Source organism: Buteo buteo, chromosome 12, assembly GCF_964188355.1.
Source record: "Buteo buteo chromosome 12, bButBut1.hap1.1, whole genome shotgun sequence".
In the NCBI taxonomy this organism is placed as follows: Eukaryota; Metazoa; Chordata; class Aves; order Accipitriformes; family Accipitridae; genus Buteo; species Buteo buteo.
The window spans coordinates 7,964,027-7,988,358 of record NC_134182.1 but is presented as its reverse complement, the minus strand read 5'-3'; the positions used below and the strand labels follow the sequence as shown (position 1 = coordinate 7,988,358).

At 37.0% G+C, this 24,332-nt stretch overlaps 1 protein-coding gene across 4 annotated transcripts in view; it reads left to right on the top strand.

Moving 5' to 3' along the window:
* Positions 1-24,332, top strand: part of DISP1 (dispatched RND transporter family member 1) — a 94,027-nt gene that overhangs the window by 20,705 nt on the left and 48,990 nt on the right. Inside the window, exon 1 of one of the 4 annotated variants that reach the window (XM_075042578.1) lies at positions 4,610-4,625. The exons of the other annotated variants lie outside the window; for them this stretch is intronic. The gene's annotated coding sequence lies outside the window, so the exon portion shown is untranslated. Of the gene's footprint in view, positions 1-4,609; positions 4,626-24,332 lie in introns of those variants that run through there. 4 annotated transcript variants of the gene reach the window in all.

Here is a 24,332-nt window from a genome sequence, read left to right as displayed (position 1 = left end):
AGTAGTTTGAGTAGAGATGAGATAGATATTTCAGGGCATTAATAGTAGTGAGCAGGCTGAGAGAAGTTAAGTCCTTATTTGAGCAAGGCCTGTCAGAATGCTGCATATGAATAGGAGGAACGATATTCTTGCAAGCACAGAGGAACAGAGGAAGCAGGAAGAAAGAGTGCACCACTAAAAAGCTGGAGAAAAAGCAAGTTCAGGAAGAATGAAGAAAGTATATAGGATATCTGGGGAGAAGTAGCAACAGAAAAATAAGATCTCTCCTTGATAGAGGCAGGCATTTAAAGAATACTGAAATGGCTATGTTGAATTTGACTTGTAATCTGGCTACTTACTGTGTCATCTTTGGTGTCAGCTACTGCCAGAAGCTTCAGGCTCTGCAGAAAGTGCTGTGGTAGGTAGTTGAGAGAATCTCTTTGCTGGGGCAGCCTTGGCTTAGTAGTTTAGGACAGAGCTCATCAGGGATAAGTTTAGCTGTTTAAATGGTTAAGGACCTAGTCAGTGCTAGTCCCCCAGGCTCCCTTTAGAATAAATGAAGAAAGACTCGCACCTTTAAAATGTTGTTTTCAAAGACAGTATTAAGACAAATGTTTCATCAAGCAGTTTAATGCTTCGTGTTCTGAGGGTGAAGTTGCACACTGCAGTGAAGCTGGTGCGATAGCCTTGTCTCTGCACCAGCTCTGGCATGCGTCAGGTCCACCTTTGAGTCAGCTTGGCTTGCCAACCAGGGAGAAACATAATGTAGTGTGACAGGGTCTGGGGGAGAATGGCTTTCTGTGATCTTTGCCAATAGAAGCAGCTTGGTTCAGGGGCTGAAGAGCACCAGGACTGGTGGAGCAGGGATCGGGCTGGAATTTTATCATAAGGAATCTTACCACCTTAGAGAAGGTGAAGTTATTTGTTATGGTTTGAGCCAGAGACATGAAAATTTTAACATCTTAAACATCAGATTTTTATCTCTCTTTCAATAGTCTTTCCATTGGCTTTAATAGTATGAGCAGCTAAATGTTCTTGTCAACCATAAAAATTTGCAATGCACTAAATCTTGCCATATTCCTTGTTTAATGTCATGTGGCAGTGAATTCTAAAGGCTGATTGATTTCAAAGATATCAATGTACCAAATTAGATTTTTATTGAATGTTCTTTTGTCATGAGCAGACAACTTGCTTTACTTCTGTTGTATTTCTCTGCACTGTTAGGCTGCAACTGGGAACAATATTCTTTCTAATGAGACTCCTGAGCATGGAGCTCCAGTAAGATCAACAACATCTGGCTGTAATAAGGCTTTGCTCTCTTTCTCCTACTTTGTGATTTCCACAATCCAAATGCTTGGTGGCTTCATCCAGCTGCATCTTATGTGTAGGACATGAGATGTGGGGAAGAAAATGAAGGTGCTGTATGCAGACGCATGAGATGCAGGCAGCTGAGGAGGAAACAATATAAGGTAGGAATATAACATGCAAGTCTCGTGAACGTGTGAGACTTCTTAACTCTTTGAGACAATGAGGACAGAAATTCCCAATTCTGGTGAAGTTCTCTGTGCAGTTATTCTCCATACAGTTTTTGGTATGGTGCACTCCTTTTCTTTGCAAGGTAAATAATTCCTGTAACTTCAGTGTCTTTTGATATAGATGGTTTTTTTTCCTGTTACTGTCTGGGAAAGTATTATAGTCAGAATGTTACTAGGGAAAGTTAGGATGAAAGTTAGATGGAAATTCTGTGATTGGGAATTGTTTTTTTGATGCTGGCAGAGAAGAATAAAAGCAGGGGCTTAGAGAAAGATGCTGCAACACTGACAAGAACTTTCCTTTGAGAGAAGGACCGAGGAATCAATCAGCAACAACAATGAAGAGGTCTCAGGTGGCAGTTGCATTAAAGATGTGTTTTACCAGTACAGTAATTAACTCTTTAAATAAGAGCTGATCAAATGAATCATTAGTATATCTAAAGGTCTGGAAGCAGAAAAGTTGAATGAATTAAATTTAAAAGGCAATTAAGTAAATGAGGACTCTTTTTACTGAATCTATTCATTATTTTCATTATTTTTCTTTTGATGATTGTCATATCAGGTAATGACTGTTGTAAAGTAGGTGGTACAATTACATGATTTAAAATATAGTGCAAACATAAGTGCACCCTACTGCAGAGATAGAAAACTTAATGTCCTTGGGTGGGATGGAAGTTGGGTAGAAGCTGTGGAGGGTGAGGTCCTGCCGTAGGGGAGGGTGTGCGTTTGTATCAGCGCCTAACTTAAACATTGATCATGTCCTTGGAAGCAAAATAATTTCTGTGTGATTCATGGAATTGTTGATTTTTTAATTTTTTTTTTTCCTTCTGTTTGCTTCGTTGCTCGGATAAGTAATGGAATGAAGTCTGGAGGTGACTGTAGGAACACTTAGTTGAAATTTAGAATTAAACCTTTTTTCATTTGATGAAAGGAAAAATACAGCTGTCTGGGTGAACATACTGGCATGGTTTCTCTATAGAAATGAAAAACTTACGGGCTTTTTTAGGAGACAGAATGTGGAGTAAAACTTGCATGTATGTGCTTTCTGGTTTCCCATGTTCACATTGCCCAGTTAACATCTTTAAAGGGACAGTGACTGGATAGCAGCCTAGAAATATTTACCTTCTACGTTTCCAAGCAAAACAATACAATAGTACCTAAAGATTAGAGAAATCCTTTCTCTCACTGGTCTGACAGCTTACTGTGCTTGGCAGCTATTTTGAGTTTTCATTTGTGTCTCTCTTGCTGTTTGCATCCCAGTCCAGTGTAAGGACAAGAGGCAATGGGCACCAATTAAAATACATGAAATTCCATTTAAACATAAGAAAAAAACTTTTACTGTGAGGATGATCGAATACTGGAGCAGGTTACCCAGAGAGACTGACTGTACGCATCTTTTGAGATATTGTGTTCTTCCTGTATGTGTTCTTCCTGTATGCCATGGCAGTTTTAATCATTTAATTGCAAAGCAGTACTATGATAGGGAAAACAGTGTCCAACACTAACCACTTCTGCAAATTTACTTGCTTTATGGTAATGCAAAAATTGCAATTCTTGGAAGTATGAGATGGATTATAAGAGGCATAGTTTGTTTGGAAATCAGAAAATTTGGCTATATGGTTGCAGAATTGATGTTGTAGAGATAGGTTTTCTGCCATATCTGAAGCTTACCTTAAAAACATATCACGGACTCCAAATGTGAGACTTTACTCAAACAGTAAAAAAAAACTTTCATAGTTATGAACTTGTGGCTCAGATAACTTCTAGGGAAAATGTTCCTCATGGAGTTGTCCATCTTGTGGCAGTCAATTCTGTGAAGAATCAGATATTTTGTCATTTTTGAAGATTGAGAAATCCATTATCTTGTGAATTGATTCAGCACAATCATACCTGTAAGTCAATCACAGAAATGTAAATACTTACAGTTGTATATACAGCAGCGTATAATATTGTAGCTAGTTTCTACAAGAGAAATGACTTCATGAACTACAGAAAGCAGTAATGCTTTTTCTAATCCATAAATAAGTATGCTTCAGTACTATTGCTAATGGTTTCTCATAACTTGATAAATGTTGGAGAGAAGTGTGTAATTTCTGTACTGATTTACATGTAATTTCTCTTACTCTAGGTGCACACTTGTCTAAAAACACGCAAACCAAACTAACCTGTCTCTCAAATCCTCAAGAAAAAGGACTTCTGGTTCATATTCTGGAGCAAGGAGATTCTTGGTTTTCTTTTTCTTATTGAACATCCATTTTCAATGGTCCACTACTGCCATTGATGACACTAAAGATTCCAGAAGCAAAGTTTTAACATGATTAATCTGAGACATTAAGCAGAGATTAAGTTAAAATTTCTTAAGCATTCTTAGTTCATGGAAAGTAGAACAGATCAGCAGACTGTGAAATAGCAATCAGTCTGCCTTGAAGTTTTGAGCTGGGAGTGGGAGTGCTGGAATGCAAGATTTCTGCCTCCACCCTGGCTTTTCTGTTACTTTTCGAGACTTTGTACTGCACTTTCTCAAAGAAAGGTCATGAGTAGGAACATAGTCCTGTGCTGTTCCTGAGTGCTCAAAGTCCTCTGCGAGGGGAGAGTGGAGTGATATACTGCTTTCCCTCTTTCCATTATGTCATCCTTCTACCTCCTTGGTTTTTCAGCGTAAGCCAGTGTTGGAGACACTACTTTTTTTGCCTACTCTTACAGTGACCCAATGGGCAAATTGCATGTTTTAATGATTTGGTGCAAGAAGCCTAGTTTTTGCTCATGCTGTGCTGTAAAATGAAAGTGTGCACTTACAATGTTGCTGCTTAACTTAATTACAGGAGAAAGTGATATTTGTATTAGTCTCTTAATTTCTTAAAGCTCTACGAGTATCTTTTCATAACTTGTTACAGTGAGGGTGGGAATGACAAACCACGTCACTACTTGCATTTACTTTCTACCCCATCCAGCTTTGCTGCAGTCCATAAGAGCATGTCCTGCCTGGGAAATGGAGCAGTTTTTCAAATGCATTTCAGCTCTGCAAGATACTCTAGAGGCAACAGCTGCTTCCATCTGTGTACATGTGCAGGAAGAGATGTTCAGCTGAACAGGCAGCATGCTCTTTTTATTGTGGTATGCATAATGCTAGCATATGTTCTAAGTTTGCAAATCTGCAGAATATGGCATATTTTTTTCTGAAGCTCGTTGAACAAAATATGACTGGAAAAGAGTGTATATATTTGTATTTTTAAAACAAACAAACAAAACCAAAAACCCACCCTGAATCTTGTTGCAGTAATTTGAAGATACGACCTATTTGGTCATCTCTCAAAATTACTTTCTGTTGTAAAAGACAGGTATACTATTTTTCTTTATGTGTATTTCATCCTACAAGTGAAATATTGCCTTCTGTCAAGGTCTCCAGAGAAGGAGCCAGGGCTTTTGGCATGTACTGCCAGTTCTGACAGTGCACCTAGAATCTATTTGCAGCTGGTTGACATAATCTCGGGTGAAGTTTCAATTCACTGAGTCCATGCACCTCAGTCCACAAAATGTATTTTCAGTGCAAATATATCTGTTTGGGCACTGGGTTATAGTCATTATAAACTCAAAATTGCAGATTTGTTAATAAAAAACCCCTGAAAACAATAAACTGAAAAGTAGGAATTCTATTTTAGGATAAAGACAAGTGAATTTCCCCTTTTCCTTCTAAAAAATCTGCATCTTATGTAATAACTGCAACCCCTTTTTGCCAAAATAGTGGTCAGTTGCCCTGCTGCTTGTGTTAGCCACTGTTTTGCAACATCAGCTAACTTGAAGCCTGGTAGCCAGTTCTTTTTTCTGATACTTTGATTAAACGCTCATTTCACTTGTGATTGCAGACTGAAGGGAAGGAATGGTGTTAAGTCCCACTTCTACACCAGACAAACTGGATAAAATTAATATATTGACAGCTTAGCTTTTGTGGAGAGGAGTTTTGACTTGGAAGTCTTTTGAGGGAGTCGGTGAGCATGAATGGAAGAGTTTATTAGGAATAATCAATGTTCAGGGGAATCCAGGCAATGTAATATATGTATGGCACAGAGCAGTGTTTTTTCTTGATTGTCTGCAAAAGCTTTGAGTTTGAAAGTAAAAAATTAGCAGACAGAAGAAAGATGATGAGATGTTGGCACGTATCATAATCAACAAAAGTAGTATCATATATGACTTGAGCTGGAGTAGAGACATTAGAGACACACTTCTGAATTTGAACAGGACAAGTTCAGGTGGAGTACTACCTAAGGTCAGCTAGAGAGAAGACAGACTGGATTTGCAGTACCTTGCAGTCTGCACAGAAAGATTAGGAACCATGGCATAACTAATGTTTAAAACTATTCTAATTATGTTAAGGTATTTGGAGCCAACAGGCTAAGTTCTGCTGGTTGCAAAGAAATATTTGTATATGGACATAAATAAGGTTAACTGAAAAAAAAATGGAAAAAAAACCAAACCCTGCTCAAATATTCTGTCAGTCTGTTATGTTTCTTGTAGAGTACAGGTTTTTTTTAAAAAAATACATATTTTATTCAAATGCTGTTTGAAGTACTAACTTTCCCCTTCTGCAGTACTGTATGTTCCAGTGATCGGTATAGACACGTTTCACTTTGAAGTGGTCTATACTTAATTACCTTGTTGAAATTCCAAGCAGAGCTCCACTTAGAAATTTACGCTGAGATTCCTTCCTGCCCTTGTGAGGCTGATCAGTTCAGGCTCTGTTTGTTTTCAATCCAGGTGCAACTACTGGTTTTCAACTCTTCCAAACTTTAAGAAAAATTAGATTTCTTAGGAAAAAAAAAATTTAGAAAGTGTTAAGTAGCATGATATTCTGATACTAATAATGAGAAATTTTATGATCTCTCTCTCTCTCCCTTAAGCAGAGATATGATTTTGGCAAATGAGCACAAATAGTTTGTACTAGTTAATTTTCCACCTCAAGTAAAGAACACAGAAACATGAGATCATTTTCCTGACATAAATCAGGTTTTAAGAGTGCTAGAAATCTGCCATCAGCTTGCACACAAATATTTACCTTTTGATTATTTAAATTACACAGATTTGATTACATTTTGGGTACTGAGTCGGGTACTTCTTATTCATGTAGTAGGCAACATCAGCATGATGCTTACAGTTCTGCACCCAGCACAAAATGCATAGTAGAGGCCTTGATTAGAATATGCTTGAGAGTCTTCTGACCTAGTGGTAATCTTCAAGGTATGCTAAAATAACTTCAGGCCATTCTTGAAGGCAAGTCTGCTCCTTTCCCATCACTCCTGAGGCTTCTACTGAATAAAAGCTTTTTACTGTGCAGAAATGAGATTTCTGTTTTAAATAAAGAAAAATCATCTTGATGGTTTACTGCAATGGAAACAGGCTTCTGTATGCCTAGAAATTCTTGACTCATTGAGATTGTCAGTTCTGAAATTAAGCCATCAATTTACATGAGCAGTGAAAAAGTTGTCTGATAACTTTTTTTTAATGGATACTGCCTGAAGCTGTCTATCAACTAGCATGTTAGAGAACTTTGTTTCTTACTCCTAATCTCTAAGCTGTATAGTTATTTTCTGAACCATTCCACATGCAGTAAATTTAGTGTTTTGGTATCTAAGTTCTTGATCCTTGTTTTAAGGTTAAAAAGCCATTTAAAATTTTCCTTATTTTTAATACTCAATTACAAACATTTAAATAGCTACCTGTTGATAATTGCTCTGTTTTGTTGGTAAGGTCTGAACTTAAATACAGAGGGTAGATGCTGTCCTCTTTCAGTTTGTTTTTGTGAGACTTGAAAATTTTTGCTTGAAGTTACTGTAGGTGAAATAATTATATCAGTTACATTTTGGAAAGAATGGGAATGTGATGATAATTCCTACTAATCTTGTTATGTAAAAATTGCATCTTGGTCTAAAAGTCCCCAATTAAACATAGTTCCGGCAAGAAGTCATCATCCAGGAAATGTAGAAGTTAGATTTTAATTGTATTAGACGAACTAAAAGAGAGGATCACTGGTGAAGCAGTGCCAAAGGAAGAAAATCAGTGTTAGCCTGTTTGATAGATGGGCTAGTAGTAGCTGGACTCCCTGGGTAACAGTAGGGTGAAGTTACGCTTGTAGCCCTATGGTTGGCTCAAAAATAGTAAGAGTATGGGACTTTTCTGTTGAAACTCCATTGATATGGCTGGTTTGGGTGAATAAGCAACAAAGTATGTGAAGAGAATGACTACAACACTAACCTCTCCTCCTTTCAGAGAAAAGTTATGCCATTTCTAGGCACCCAGTAGGCACTGCTCAAAAACCAATGCAAATGTACCAAAAAAAACCCCTGTAAGAAAGCTAATGGATGCTTCCAGATGCTGCCAGCTGTGAGGCTTTTGGGAAAATAAAACATTTGTTTCTGCCTTGCGCTTCTGTGATGCCTGTCCCAGTAGCTCCAGGACAGACACCTACGTTTCATAGTCTAAGAACTTTTTGTTTGTTTTTCAAGATTGACAGACAAGGAAGTTGATGTGACTGTCACTTCCAGGTAATGGAAATTATCCTTGCATCTTACCGCTTTAATTGACTTCTCCAAAACAGTGGTTTTCTTTTGTAACCTACCTGACTTGCAACCAGCTACTTGTCTGCTTCATCCCTGCTGCTATTGATATCACCAGCCAGTGTACATCTGTCCCATTAGTTAGGTGTTCCAGCTGACACTTTGCTGCTCAAACTCATAAAGCAATAGTTGAAGGTAGCTAAAGGCAGCAATGTTGTGCAGGCAGGCAAACAGCTGTTGCCAGCCTGTTCAGATGGCAAGTTCAGTTCATGTTGCTGATGATAGAAAGAATGCGTTACAGATAGAAGAATGGGGCTAACAGTTGCTGTTAAGAGTGGACTGAAATCAATGAGTCAATTCCAAGGCAGGGTGTGCAGTTCTCCTAGCTGGGTGGTGTAGCCGTACAGAGGAAGCAATAGATACCCTTTGTTCTTACATTTTTGGGGACAAAATGTGTAGATAACTGGTAATTTGATTTATCAAAATTATGTGTGCCCATGTTTCTCTGTTCTGAGAGTTTATTAAAAGCTTTGTTTCTTTTCTCTCCACCCCTGCCCCGAACAATGGACTGTATGAGGGGAAGGGGAGGGAGAATCTGCCCTGACAAAGGAATTTCTAAAACTCATATTGGGAATTTCTAAAACTTATCTAAAGCTTTTCCTGTACAAAAAGCATAATCAGCCAAGAGAGGGCAAAAGTTCACGCCAACACAAACAAGATGCTGAACTTGGATGCAGAATGTTGCATGTGACAGCAGTCTTTGCAACACGTGCAAACAGTGAATCAGCAGTGCCTAGATAGCAGACAGCAGTGGTGTCATGGGATTTCTTAAAACTGCATGTCACACAATAAGATTTATGACTTGGAATGTCTCGGTGCTTTAAGGCTATTTCTAATGTGCAAAAAACATGCACGGATTTGCATTTGAAATGGTCAATCAGTTTGCCATGTTAACCTTTTTCAGGACAGTGAACTTCGATGTACAGCAGTTGAGACACACGACCTTGCTCCATATTCAGACTTAACTTTCCATTTTGGAAGCTTAAGTATATGTGTATTTGCATGTATCTCTGTCTTGATGTGCTGGATTTGTTCTGCTTAACTTCTCAAGTAGAACAGTGCCTAAACATAGTGTAGTGAAGACATGCCTGTAGCTCAAAGCCTATGATTCCTTTCTTGACAAGAATCTGCAGCATCCATTCAGTTCCATGTGTAGAAACAGCAGTGCTCAATTCAACTATGGAACTCTCATTGTTTGTTTCTACTTGCCTGAGACTATTGCTTTAAAAAATATTTAAAAAGGAACACTTTCTGTGGCACTTTAAGGCAATGTTCTGTTTGATTATGTCATGAATAATTAAGATAATTTGCTTATATTATCAGTAAGAATATTGGTATATAAGTTTTTATATTTATTTCTTCAGTGGTGAATACACTTTTATAATTATATTTTAGAACAGTGTACTGAAAAAACACTGAAGACTTATCTACTTCATTTTTTCTTAACTTTGCTATTGGAAACGTAATACGTAGATACCCAAATTGCATTCCAGCACCACCTACTAGCAGGCAAGAGGATTTCCGCTTCAGTGCTGCAGTTCATTAAAGAGTTGTAAACAGAAATGCTGCAAAAGTGTACTGTGGGCATGTGATGAGAGATTTCTGATAACCTTAAGGCTGGCTCCCAAATGATCTTATTAATTCTGTGAGTAATCCGGGAAAAATCAGTAGGGTTTCTTTGACTTTTGCCCTCCGAGGGTGCAGTTTTTACAGCTTGGAGCAGCTATTAGTAACAACAGCTCTTGAAGTGTAATTTAAAAAACCCCAGGAAATGTGTTCCTGTTTTTCTTTCTGATGCAGTTACGACTGACAACTCCTCTTCCTTTAGCTCTAATTCAGTGTGCCACTGTTCCTGGAAACCTGTTTGGAATGTTATAATGAAGTTTTTCACTTGCCTGAAGTACATCAAATGTAACACACAAGCCTGGTTTCCAGCAGAGACTTCATTCTGCGTGCAGTCAGCTGTTTCTCATGAGTCACACTGTTGGCTGGGTAAGGAAGGAAAGGGTTGCTTTGTGCAGGCTCTGGGAAGTTCATAATTTCAGTTTGTCTGCATTGGGAAGGCTGCTGTTACAGTTGTCAGCTCATTTGTGTTCAAGGTAACTAATCCAGGACCAGAAAGTGGCATCGTTTCTAGCTGCTAGTGACAATTACATCATCAATTAAAATTTAGATTGTAGGAGATCTGGACATGAAGTTTCATGTTTTGTGGTGATGGATGGAAGAAAAGTGCAATAAGTATTTGCATCTTTTCTTGTGAATGTGTCTTTTTTTATCTAGCTTGAAGTTTATTTTTTCTTCAGTTTACCTTTGAGAATGATGCTCAGTATCATTAAAATCTTCTCTTTTGTGTTACTCTTCAAGATCTATTTCAAACTGCCTTTCTCCTTATGCAGCACCTTTCAGAGTGGCATCATCCTGCCTAGAACTGGGCTACCTCTTTCCAGTTGCCTTTTCTCCTGCTGTTCCATTTTGCCTCTGCTCTCCAGAGTTGACACCATACATTCTGCATTGGAGAGGGCAAGATTCCTGAGAATATCAGGCATTAACTGTTTTGAAAGGCTTGTATCTGCAGCCTGTTGTCTGGATGTTACAATATATACAGAACTGTTAACTATATATGTATATGTTTATGTATTTTTTTCCATTTTAAGACTGTTCCTTACTGTGCAAATTAACCTTGGTTGTTCTTTAAAACTGCTGCTCTTTAAAACTGCTTTTCCAGCTTAAGGTAGGCATGCTTACCTTGCTATTCAGTGTTAGCAACGAATTTCTTTGGCACATATCCACATAACTTTCACACTATTAGAGTTTTCCAGTTTAGCTAACTGCCTTATCTCTCTGCTTTTGAGTCAGATTTGGTTAAAGTATACCCTTTTAAACCTGTTAAATGGGAAAGCACATAATTTGATACAACAAAGAGTTTTAAAAAGTTTGAGCCAGTCTTCAGTAGTATTTAACCTTTCATTACTGCAGCTAGGAGATATGAAAGTTCAGATTTTTTTCCAGTTTTTAAAATTTTCTGATAATTACTAGTTTTGAAGCCAGCAGCTGTGTTACTTTGCATCAAGCAAGTAGATAATATTATTGTGATTAAACTTGTCTTTGGAACTCTCTTCCATTGTTCGGTATCTGTTAAGCCTGATAATACCAAAGTCACATTATAAGCCTAAAAAGTCATAATATTCATTATAACTGGTTAGTATTATTTTCATTATCAGCTTACAAAAATCACAAAATCCAGTAATGCTATTAGGAAGCATGGAGTTTTTTTCTCCAGGTAGTTTCGATAAGAAAAAGCTACCTTGTATAGCTTTCTCATGAACTGGACAAATTGGGAGTTCATGTTGGATTTTTTCCCACATTAGTTTTCTTTCACTTATCTGTCATTTTTCTTCAGAGACTGAAAGATGATAATAATACCTTCATTTCTGATTTCAGGTAAAGGCAAATACAAGTTAACCGTTGTGTTGTACTTGCATCCCAGGACCAAGCCATAGGAAACATATCACTGTTATATATAGTATGCCCATTGATGGCATTTAGGCTTGTTCTCCTTTTTGCTTCTCATTTTTTCTAGTTAAAAGAATATAAAGTCAATCTTATAAAATAGTTTCTTAAATACTGTTAGAAACACATTAAAGTATGTGAGAATTATTTCCAAATTATAGTTAGTGACACACAACACACCTTAGTTTACCTGCTTTGTAAACCACATTAGTGATACTTGCAAGGTTTAGATAATCAGAGGAGATATAGCATTTAAAATGTTTCACATTTATCAGTTGTTTTGATTTCTGGTACTCTTGACTGATCACAGATTGCATTGCAGATGGGGTTTGGTAATGTGCCTTTATCCCTTCAGTAAGCATACAGGGCAAGCTTCTAAGTGCTCAGCTATGAGTTTTAAATGGTAGAGGTGAAGAATTGTTCTTCTTTATTTTTTTTTCTTCTTATGACTTCTGAAGTATCTTTTGTAAGTATAAAAAAAGTTTAAGAAAAATAAGTGTCTACAATTTGTCAGTATCCGCTGTTATTTTTAAAGTTCTATTTTCAAGTTTTTAAAGTTCTAGCACTGGTTTTCAGTATTTTCTTTTATAAAGATAGGGGCTTCGGTGATAAATAGCTAGTGTTTGTTCAGTGACAGTTTAAAGTAGTTGACTAGCTTGATCTGAAATTGGTGAAATGTTACTGTATTGTAACTTACCAGTTGAGTAAGAATCATTTAGAAAGGGTTTTCTGAAATATTTTCTTGGTGAAGTCGGTCTGTAAAAACAAAATCACTTTAATGACAACTTTGAATATTACAGTTTCTCATGAATCTCATGAAAAATTTCTGGTGTTGTCTTCCAGCTCTTTCCCTTAGGAGGATAAATAGCTTTGAAGTAATCTTAGCCTAAACTGGAAAACTTGGGACATACCTCATCAATGAGCTTTATGGTGCCTGACACTTCAGTGTTGTGGAAGGTGCAAATGCAGTGCAGGTCACTGCAATGATTAAAAGGTGGTCCTGGTTAATGGATTCTGTAGAAGGTGTGTGCCCATAGAAACTTCTTGGTTATATGTTAAAACTGCCCTGCACATCTAAACTTCTTGCAATGATAAATAGTGTTTATGCAGATCGGTATTCTACACAGTAAGGTTGCCTACAGAACAGATGGAAAGATTTCTCCTTTACTGTCTAGACTGCTGCTTCTAGAAATCTCCCAAGTTTTGGGTTCTGCTGAATCAGAAGATTTTTTTTTTATTAGAAAAATTTAGGAACAGAGGAGATAAATATAAAAAATAGAAGCAGGAGATGAAGAAGCAGCAAAGGTCTGTATAAAAGAAAGAAATGGTGCTGTGCCTGGACCATAAGGAGAGGCAGTTATTGATAAGATTGGCAGAGCTGTGTGAAACAGGTTTGGTAGTAACAACCATACCTTTGAAGTTTTTTTTCTTTTCTGGTTTTATAGAAATTATGACTTGTTCGTAATTATTTTGCTGCCTTAGACTGAAAAGCAGATTTTGGCAGCCTCTGCTCTCATTCTTTTCTGATTTGCCCGTGTGGTGTTCTGAGTTGGATATTGAGGAACTGTAGCTCCCTGCTGCGCAGAAAACTGGTTTTATTTTAAGTTTCATTATATTCCTCTGTCAATTACTACATACACTTGTACAGATTCTTAAGGAATTCTGGAATATATGGGGATGATGATCTTGTCGAGATTCTTATCCCCCAAGTTTTCAGCAGCCATAAGGGGGCAAAATCCAACTTTATTGGACGGAATATACACACAAAGGAATGTTTGCTTTGATAACAAAAGAGGCTCAGTGCTCAAAAAGATTTTCTGAAAGGATTTCCTTCTAGTTAGAGTACATAATTTGAAAACTTAAAAATGGAGCCTACTATAATATATTGATACTTTTATTCACAGCTTCAGCTAAGATGGTATGATCAATGGCTTTAGCAGGTTTTAATTAGCCTTCTGTCTGTTCTGTTGCAACAGGAGGAATAAATGCCTTAGCGACAGATTTCTGTTAAGTAGGAGAGTTTAACTCTGTGTGTGCTTACAAAAATAAGAAAAGGAAAACTGCTTTTGTCTCAGATTACTCCATAGTATCTTCTATGTTTACATGTCCTTTAGATTTACCGTAGCTTAACTTGTTAGACTATGGGTTTGATTTAATAAATAAATAGGATATGGAGCATTTCTTGTACATCACTACTGAATGCATGTGGTGCCAGCAAAGATCAAGCTGGCTTCCCCGTGGTAGTAATGGCTAAACTGTCCCTGCGGACACCAAAACATTCACTAGCTATAAAACTGGCACTTATTTTCCTTTTTCATGTTGTTTAATGCTTGAATTTTGTTTGTCTTTCCTTAGTTTTTTTGATTAAGCTCTTAATTTTACTGAATCCTTATCTGTAATGACAGCTTAATTTTTTGAAGATAAATTGAAGTGGTGTATACAGTAAAATAACTTTTCAACAGCTTAGTGCTAAATGTTTCCAGATATAGAGGTAACTTGATCACATCTACACTTTATGAAAAAAGTAAATCTGCAGTTCTCTAAGGAATGTTTATTAATACCTTTAATGTTTATCATTGTACATGAGGAAGGAATACATAATCCTTCTGTGTTAGAAAGACCCTTCAATTTAAATTTATTAAAGATTACTTTACTCTGTCATGAACAAAGTGTCCCCTAAATCCAGTTCCCTCCCATGAAAGCGTGAGAATTTCTCCACTACTTGGGGTCTGTGCAAATCATCTGCACTACAAAAGAACCCCAGCTCCTTCCATTTTAGGAATCTGGGAAGGGTAAATATTTAGAAGTGCTGGCATAACAATAGCAGAAGTAGAAGGAAATTAAAGTTTGGGATCCAGTGCTGAGACACATTTGGCTTGAACTGTGGGTGGAAAAAAGAAAAGCTTTTTAGTAAATTGGTGAAAGGTTATGTTTTTCATTTTTGGATTAAGGAATAAGCAGGACTGTTCTATGTAGAACAAACTACCCAGTTTCACAGATAAGAAGTCTCAGTTTTCAAAAGGTAGCCTTTTTAGTTTGTTTAGGTTTTTTGCTTTCTCTGTCAGACCAGAGTGTGGTGGTGTTCAGTTGCTTTCTGACAGGTCACAGGAACTAGTATTTCACTGAGCAAAGACTACCATTGTTAAGTGAACAAGTCTTTTTATGGAAGACTATGGCTAGTATGAGAACTTCTTGAATGTAAAGCTTAAAGGGTGTAGGTGGAATGAATATATGAAATAGACTGAAATTAAGACCATGGCATAGAAATTGATTTCATTATAAAAATTCTGGTGTTTAGGTTACAAAGTATTTTGCTCTATAAAAGATTTTTTTGTAGAATATCTTAGAGAATTTCCAGCAATTGTTGTTTGCAACAGCTGTTAGATATTGAGAAGAAAGATTTGTCTGTCCTCAGAATAGCAAGAAAAAATGTATTCTTTATCTTGATAAATTCAGTTCAGGTTGAGTAACTCTTCGGATATTAAAACCAGTTTTCCTGGTGTATTTCACTTATCTTTGGGAGATTTTTGGCACTATGTTCAAATACCTAAATGTGTATGTTCTAAAGACTGAAGTCTGTTTCTGCCAAAATTTGCTGTGGGACTTATGAGCCTATATAAAGACCATTATAGTAACTTAAGCTGATACTTGGCTTGTGTTTATGCAAGACAATTCCAAATAATCCTTTAACTTAAATTTGAACAGTGCTATGTTTTTCAGAAAGAGACCATATAGAGTTGGCTAGAGAAAGGGAACTGTACGGTTTGCAAAGAATTTAAGTGTTTTGAAATTTGATTTTTTTGGATCCAATTTAAAAGTTAAAACAAAAAAAAATCTGCATTTCTTTGTAGAAAGAAATAGAGTTTATATCCAGGGCGTTTATCTCCACAGGTGGGAGACCCTGCTGGGTAGCCTTACCTGATGCCTCAGGCCTCTTAGCTCTCACTCAGCTTGCTTTAAGTTGTATGGGTCATCAGAAAAGGCAGGTTTCCAGTTAGTTCTGTTGGAAAGTTGTCAAACTTTACCATCACCATCATGTTTTAATAGTATTTTTTTGTTGTCCTTCATATAATTCTGATTTTTACAGTTTCCAGATTGTAGATAATTCAGTACAGCCCCTGATGGGAGTTCACTGAATTTCAGATCACCTAGTGTCTTGAAAGCTAGCAGAAGTTCCTCTTCAGATTTAGGTGCCAGTTGCTGCAAGGGGAGCTAGACCCACAGAACTTTGGAACTATAGTGAAATACAGTGAAATATATTAGTATTGGTGAAATACAGCGTAATAGTGTTTGGAGATAGAGTAATTTAGACCACTCCAGGACTGCAATGCATGAGTTTTCTTGTGGATTTTTCAGTATTTTGGTTACTTATGTATATGGATATTTTACCTTGAAGTTTCATTTTTGGGATGACAAACACTTCAATATTTAAGTGCCTGCCCCTTAGGCTTAATCTTACTGAGACTACTCTGCAAATTCTGCAGAGTGGCACAAATCAAAGAGATTCTTATTTCAGTAAGGTAATTTGTTCAACTTAGACATCTGAAGAGCTAAAGCCAGTGCCAGGAGGTAATTGAACAATGTGGTCTTGCTCTGTACCACAGTGATACATAAACTGGCACAGCAGAGAAGAGGTTGTTTGCCTGCCTTGCTCAGAAGCAGATGTGCCCTGCACAAAAGGTGATATTGAATCTCACAGTTGATTAATCAAGCACTTTTTCCAGCCTTTTGCATCGTTGTCTGTTACTGTGTATCTCTAGTTATTGTATGAGATATATTAGTTGTTAAAAACCCTTAAAATACTAAGCAGAAAAAAGAAATTACAAAGGAACTCAATTTATAGTAAACTGAATTTAGGCCATGAAATCTGTAATCTATGGTAGTTTAGTCTCTTAAATGCAAATTAATATCAGTCTAATTCAGATTCAGGGTCTATATGACAACTGTTAAATTTTGGTCATAGTTCCAGGGAACTCGTGACCAGGGTCAGTGGGATTCAAGTATCTTTGCACAATAGCTTTCTACTGGTGAAATAAATAATAACAGAGCACGTTTTAAATCTATGTAAGGTTTGTGGGACTATGAGAACTTTCGTAAGATTCCTGTTCAGTACTAAGGAACATGGCTTGCTTGTGACAGGTGATGCTCATTTTAGTGTAAGATGTACCATGACCATTTTGTGGTGTGTTCCGTATCTTCCCCAGTAATTCAGCTATAGCACCATTTTACCAGTCAGTTTTCTTATTAACCACCAGAAAGATGTTTAAAGATGTTTATTTTACCCTGTTTAAAAATAGGGATTTCAAAATACTTTTAGCTAGGATAGAGCATCATTACTTCTAGAAGTTCTTGAAGTAACTTCTGACAAAGTAGATCAGAATTTAGGAGGGACAACAGGGATGAAGGCCCTCATTGCGTGAGGGAGGAGTGGAGAGCTCAGTCTAAGCAAATGTAATGCTCCAGTCCCATTGCAGTGCAAGCAGCGAGGCATACTGGTGTGTTGTAGAGCAGGGGCTGTGCCTGGTACTGTTTCTACCAATGCATCAGTGTCCAGTTCCACTGCAACTTCAATAAAGAAGTGTCTCCAGATGCCTTGCAGTGCTTTGATAAAATTGCTGGGCAACTGTATGGTAACTCCAAGAAAAGGAAGACTTGGATTTTATGCCTAAATCCATCTGAAGGATTTCAAGTTTAGGTTTGTCACGAAGTGGTGGACTCAGATGTTTACTAGGTTGAGATCAAGGGCATCCTTTGTACAACGAGGAATGTAAAACTTACAGGACCAGAGTGAGGGCAAGCACAAGCAAGAGAAACAGGACTTTGTAATCCAATGATGAGGTCACTTACCTGGGAGGGGGGAAACAGGCTGTACTTCAAGGGCTGTGTATGTATTTTACATGAAACAGTACACAGAGTTTATTAGCAGTCTTGGAAGCTTAAACAGAGCTAAGCATAGCCTATAAAGTGGTGGATTGAACAATTTCTGTCTAAGGTCCTTTGTAAATAATTGAGTGAAGCTTTAAAATGGCAGTAATAAATACAGAATGAAAGTAAGATTTTTTTGTGCATGTGGTTTCTTGTTTTTTTCCAGATTCTTGGTATTTGCAAAACTGATTCATTTCATAACAGAATTTTTGCATGGTGAAAGCTTCTGATTGATCCTGTTTTAAGCCTCTGTGTAATCTTATTTTAAATGTGCTGATCAAGCTACAGTTTGTGTACTTGCCAGAGAAATTATTCTTGATTTGTGTTAGTTTTAAGAGGTATGAGCATATTGAAAATCAATAGAAATTCTACATTCACATCTGTGGATATAAAATGTTGATGTAATAGTGGTGCATGCCAGCACTTGTGTATTTATCAGTTTATAACTTTGAAATGAAGAAAATGCAAAAGTATTGTACTGCAGTGCATGACTAAATTAGAGTATTAAAACAGGTTCTTTATTATGTTTACCTCTAATTTTGATGGTTTAAAAAAAAATCACTTGTTATTAGCTAAATTTACAATGGCAGGTTTAGGTTTCTAGGAAGCTCTAGTGACCTCTGTAAAGAGGTAATTCAGTGAACCTGTCACTAATAATTTCATTCTGCAGCTAATAGTAATGGGTTTAATCCAGAAATTATGACCTGGGCCCCCCTTCCCTGAGGGAAGTATTTCTTTCCATCTTTAATGTAAGGGGGGTGAACGTAGTAAATTTAACAGGACCTGGCTGTTCTTTTTATTTTTGAAGTCATGAGGCTTTTGCTAAGTACTATGCAGAATTCAGTAATACACAGCACAATTTTTCTTGAATTACTCCATCTGAAGGCACACATGTGTTTCAGCCATGCCATTTTAATGGAAAACAGCTTTGCTGTCACTTGTATGTTTGTTTACCTGTGGTCTTGAAAACTAGCTCATGATGGCTGGTATCTTTTAGATATGTTCTGTGCACAAGAAGCCTGACTGTTTCCATCATGCTCTGACTGATAATCTGAAAAGTATGGATGCTTCTGCTCAGTGTTTACAGTAGCTGCACGAGTAGGGTAGTAATGCAGCACTTGTGAAGAAAATCATAGAAGATAATGGTGGTGTTGAGCTGTTGACTTGTTTAACTCTGAAAGGAAAAGTGCAGTCATTCAACAAGAAAGCAAGAAACCTGGGAAAATCTCTTCAGTGGCTTTACCAATTGTACCCAACTATGTTTTAGTATTGAATTAGAATGCTAATCACCGAGTTCTTCTCCGTCTTGTCCTAATGAAAGGAATTCCTGTATGTAGGGGAATGGAATTTCAGTTTGTAAACATTTAAAACACAGGCCTTTGTTTCTGCTTTGTTATTTTGTGAGAATTCAAAACTAGTTCAGCAATAACTTGTTTTATAGAAAACATAACCAGAAATTAAGCATCTTGCTTATACATCTTGCTTATGCTTATCCCTTTGATTTGCAGTTCTACTTTTTAGTTACATTCTGTCCTACATGCTTTTTCTTAAGCAAAATTTTTCAAAAGTTTCTATTTAGTGCTAACTATCACCCTAAAGCTATTTCTTTTATAGTGTATGCTACAATATACACATTATATGCATACATACTTCTAAGTGGACCTAAATCATTAGTGTCACTGAAAGAAGCACATCTTCCCACTCCTGCTGGTTATTATTATTCTTGCCTGTTATGGTTGCCATCCTTACTGTGCAGGTATGTGGTGAGCTGAATTTAGAAAATTTATTGGTATTAAAACTAATCTATAAGGAGGAAGTGTGTGGGTGAACCTCTTAGCACATGTTCGCATGATAAGCACTTGCCTCTTGAAATTATCGCCTAGCTGTGAAATTCCTTGTCCGCTGACCTCGGGCCAAGCATTCCGGGTTCCCTTCTTCCCTGCCCCCTTCCCCTTGAAATGCACAGCTTGCTTTCACCCCTGGCTTATAATATGCCAGTAACCAAGGAGCTCAGGGTCACCTGTTTCCACTCACTATGCACACGCACTGCTGGTCCTGTCTGACATATTGCACTCGGTTGTACTGGGAAGGTGGGAAGAACACTGGCGGATGTTACAGTCTTTTCTAATGCCTCACAATAACTTTGTATGCATTTGACTTTGAGTACTATGACCAGATCCATGTGATACCTTTTTGTCCACTGTGAGGAAAAAAAAAAACAGTAATGGATATGTCATGCAGGCATGAAGAATAAGTCATCCAAAATTGATTGGGATGCTTTCCTTAAGGTTGGGTGGTTATTTTTTTTATTTTTGTCTCTAAAGCAAACTCTTCAGGAAAGATTTTTCTTCTCCCCCCCCCCCCGCTGGTAAATGTATACATTTTGGAAAGGATATATGAAAAGATGAATATCTTCTGATAAATGGAGCAATCTTTCTGTGGCTGCTCTTTTGCTTTCAGTAGCTGATTGGGCTGTGAGTTCTTGCTGGGAAGGTCAGTATCTTACGCATGCGTTGCTCATATTAAAATAGTATCTGGTTGATGACTGTTAAATGCTGTAGACTAAACAAGGCTGTTCTGTTAAATAAGATTTAAAATTGTAAAAAAGAATGTTCAGGTTTTAATATTTGAACACTGCTATAAAGGTGCAATGGCTTGCTAGTAAACCGATTTCTTAGCTTTATTAAAATTAGCAGTGCCCATGCCCTGGAACAGGTACATGGCCCAATTAAGTGAGCTGAAAGGGAGGGAGTTGCAAAGGGACCAAACTTTTCTCATAGCCACAGAACGGCTGTGCAGCTGCTGCTGCCGCAGGGCTGCCAGAGGTCTTCGGCAGCTGCTGTATGGCTGTCTCCATGTCTGATACAGAGGTGGTTTACTGGTGCTGACTTTGTACAGCTGTGGTACTGCTGGCATACACCCAGTCGCTCTTCTTTGCCAGGATATAAAAAAAATGTCCATGGCTGTACTCTGTAATGACCAAAAGTGACTAGTGTTCTCTCAATTCCCATACCCTGTTCTTCCGTGCAGAAGACTAGTATCAGTCCTGTTGCTTCAGAGTCCTGGAGTGCTTCATGAGCCTCAAATCCTGGGTATGGAAAGGAACTGTACTCAAAAATACATTTCAGCACCTAATCCTCTTCAGATTCCTTAATTCTTCTGTGAAGAGAGCTAATCTGGTACTACAATTCATGTAACCAGTAGAGAACCAAATCCTATTCTGACAAATTTCCTAGAAACAGAGCAGGTATAGCACATACAAAGTGGGTACCCTGTAGTAATTGGAAAAAACAATATTGTCTAACTGAATTGGCTACATACATCACAGAGATTGTAGTAGAAGTTATCTAATTGAAGTCTGATCTTGAATTTGATCTTTAAGTAGCTATCCAACTGTACTTACTGAATGTAAATCTCAAGAGGTATCATCAGGTTTGAAAAGCCTTCAAGTACATCATCTTAGACATTTGGTCAATAGTGGACATCTTCAGTATAAAAATTTTGTGTGTTAAATGGACCTCATGCAGAGAAATAATATATCGGGCTTTGTAATACAACTGTAATGCAATTTCTGTATACCCTGTGCTCAATTTTTTGAGAATTGATCAGGAAGGTATACAGTTGCAGTTTTGTACTGACAAGAATATAGTACAGAACTGCATGGCTCCAGGGAGCCTGTCTGCACTGCAGAAAATGCCAAATCAGGTTTTTGAGAAGACACACCTCAGTATCCCTAGGCATAATATGAAAGGAATAGAGATAGCATTAACAAAAAAAAAAAGTAGGTGAATGTTATACAGATGTTTCATAGTTCAGACTTGTCTCAAGGTTTTTGACTTAGAGTAACTGGTAAAACAGACATACATTAAACTTTAGTGAACAGCTTTGGAAATGATGTGACTTGTGTATGATAAGCAGTAACTGTAGTTTAGTCTAAACAGTGTGAAATCAGAGGGTCCCAGAGAAATCTGACATCTACTTCTAAAGCTGTGGAGGTCGGTGCTCTGAAAGGTCTGGTTCTTGATTTATCTGAATGTATGAGAAATTCCCAGGCTCACATCTGTTTGCTAAGAGACAGCTAGAAAAGATTGACTTCCCATTGCAGGAACTCTGTTTGGGTAACCCTCTGGCAGGCAAGCAGTGTAGTGAGCAAACATTGAGTTTGTGCTCAAATGGCATTTTCTCTTGCCTTGTCTGTCAGGCCTTGGTTAGTGTGTCAACATCAAATAAAAGCTCCTCTATGGGCTCTAGCAGTGCTTGTTTATGCCGAACACTTACATCTTTTTTTTTTCTGAAGAAAAAAAAAAAGATTAGCTTTGGTGCTTATTTCACTTCCCTAATGAGGAAAGGTGAAGGTGTGATGTGGGTTGTGCACAAAAGAGGGGGAGCTCTTTCCTGCACTATTTGAAGGTTTAGGCAGTTAATTTTGAAAATCCTTTAGAAAAAAGAATACATAAGAAGCTGGTAGAGGTTTTCTCTCCTGTTACTTTTACTAAGCCAAGGGAACAGCACAGTAGGCTGAAGGTTGAACTTGCAATAGGTAAAAGAAATGTTTCAGAACTACGCTTGTCACCCAGTTTGCTCTTAAATGAATAGCAAGAACTTTCTACTTAACTGTGAAAGTGAATGAAATGAGCCACAAAATGAATAATCTTCTGATATCTGCAACATAAATGTTTACTTTGCACATAACTGTTTATATTGCATGCATATTATATGGCAATACTTACGCAGTTGCAATGAATATTGATGTTATGTTCTTAGTTTCCCTGAATTTAAATGCAGAACAATGGTCCCCATCTGAAAAGTAATTGATACCTTAGTGTTTTAAAGGAATCTTTTACATTTCAAGACTTTGCTGTTTTCTGAACTAAGAATATGAATCCAAAAAAGTGACTTTTCCTTTGCTTCTACAGCTGAAATAGAAATAGTGGTAGTTGTGTTTTCTGAACTGTTGCTATACGAATTCCTCCAAATGATGGGAGAAATGTAGTTCTTTGTTATTTCTTTGGTTATAGACAAGTTAATCTTAATGTGGTAGTTACTGTAACAATATTGGCGAAGTGCGTTTCTCCTGTCATTTGGAAAAAAAATTATACTGCAATAGCCACTTTCATTATAACATCAGGATGGTGATTGTAATTTAAATACTGGTGGTGTACAAGTGATGGAATTACAGCTTTTTATGTCACTTGTTTATTTTATGTTCAGATAAAGCTTTGTGTTAGTTTTCCCTCTGGTCAGTCTGGACTATTTTACAAGTGACATTATACATGTGTGCACTTACATAAGATACACTTAAGTGTAGTTAGTTCATAGTGGAAAAGGTATACCTGTGAGAAAGGAATGTGAATGAGAAAATCTAAGTGTGTGTAAACATGTTTATGCAGCTGCATTTTAATGTAACTTATTATTGGAGCGCTCTGTTTAGAGAATAAAACTGTTATAACTGAAGACAAGCTATTAAAAATTCCTTCAAAACATTGTGAGCTGTAGGTAAATCAAAAGTACAGATCTCCAATTCTGCTTCCAGATTTATTTGTACTTTTAACAAGTTTTCTTCATATTAGTATCTGAAAACTATTTGAGATGCTAATAAATTTGTCTTCCAAACTTTCCCTATTAAAGCATTGTTTCAGATTATTAAATCTGACTTTTTTCTGTTTTTCATGATTAATATACAACTTTTTTTAATTTTAGTAATGTAAATAATTGATTCCAATGTGGGCAATTTTTTAAACTTAATAGCTTTTCAGGCCTTTTGTGTGATGTGGGACTTGAGTTACTGTGGAGCCTCAGATATGGATTTCAATTCAGAGTACATGTGATTTGGAAACATGCAAAATGAAAGATTTATTTCTATTAGATCTTCATTGAAAAATCAAGTTGATGTTAGTATTTTTGTTCTGTAAGTAGAAAAAACAAGACAGTCTTATTTGTTAAAACTCAGCCTTCCCACGACCTGGTTTAAAACCTGAGGATCTCAATGAAAAAAGTTAGAGAAATACTGCTAGAATGTCTTGTTTCAGTTGGGGTGGGGGGGGTGGGGAGAAGATTGGAAAATGTCACTATCATACTTTGAGAGCTTTTTAAAAAAATCAATAAAGGAAATAGTTTAGAATCCTACTGTATTTGTTTGCAATATCATACTGAACTGACTCTTTAATTACACTAGGGACTGAGAGCACATTGTTCTAGGCACTTCACAGACAATGAAAGACCTTCTTTGTCCCCAGAAATGTATTTCTGTGCTTTGACTTTCCGTGTTATTTAAGATGATGTGACCTTAAATGTCCAGTTTCCAGAATATTAAAAGAATGTGTTGGTATCTGTTTTATTGAATGTAAAGTGCAGAGTTTAAATTCCCCGATTGCAAGCCAGAAGTCCTTTGTTTATCTAAAAAAACAAAATAGAGCATGATCAGCAATCATGTCTTAACATTTCCCATGTAACTAGTGCTGGAGAAGACTGCTTTGCAAGGCTTAAAGATCTTTCAGCCTCTGTACTCAGTTCTCAGCCTTCCTTGAGGATATAAATTATGAAAGATTTTATAATAAAGTCTGGATGAGTGGAAACTGGAGAAGGACAGCCAGTTTACTTCACGTCGTCTATTGATCAGGCAGTATTTCATCCTTGTGGAGCTAGCAGTTTGAAACTGGATGGCTTAATACTGAAGGCTTCAGCCATAGGTATATGAAGATACTGAATCAGTTTTGCTTATATTATGACCTATATTTATATGAAGGTTTGTCTCTTCCACCCCCTGGGGAAAAAAAAA